The sequence below is a fragment of the Gavialis gangeticus genome, unplaced genomic scaffold (genome assembly GCF_001723915.1).
Source record: "Gavialis gangeticus isolate Ggan-Ray unplaced genomic scaffold, GavGan_comp1, whole genome shotgun sequence".
Classification (NCBI taxonomy): domain Eukaryota; kingdom Metazoa; phylum Chordata; order Crocodylia; family Gavialidae; genus Gavialis; species Gavialis gangeticus.
The window spans coordinates 171,235,695-171,236,231 of NW_017729022.1; the positions used below are offsets into that span (position 1 = coordinate 171,235,695).

Consider the following 537-nt stretch of genomic DNA (forward strand, 5'->3'; position numbering starts at 1 on the left):
TGTGTGTGTGTGTGTGTGTGTGTGTAACCCATTCTATATAGATATAAATATAAAATCTCTATCAATAGAGATCTATATATATAGATATATAGAATGGGTTGTATGTGTATATATGTGTATGTGTATATAAAAATATAAATAAAAGAAAGAGCTACGTTTTTCACATTCCCAAAGCATAGACTTTAAGAACCATAGATCTATAGATACATACATACATATAGATATATGTATCTATATATGTGCAAGAAAGAGCTACATTTTTCACATTCCCGAAGCGTAGATTTTAAGAACAGTGCCAAAAATCATGAGAGTTGGCAACACTTTTGTAAATTATTGTTGTTGTTGTTGCTGTTGGTACTACTGCGCGTCCAGGGGAAGGTGCCCGCAGGCAGCAGGAGGGGCGCGCTCACGTTGAAAAACGCGCGGGCGCGGAGGGGGTGGGGCAGGGGCAGCCAAACGGTCGCGAGGAAACTGCCCACTCCCCCGCCCCCGCCGCTCTGAGGGCAGGAGGGGGCGGGGCCACCGCAGGGAAGGTTC

The 537-nt window shown here is 44.3% G+C and overlaps 1 protein-coding gene across 2 annotated transcripts in view; it reads left to right on the plus strand.

The window, feature by feature from the left end:
- Positions 1–537, plus strand: part of MIA3 (MIA family member 3, ER export factor) — a 41,434-nt gene that overhangs the window by 18,473 nt on the left and 22,424 nt on the right. The window lies entirely within an intron of this gene.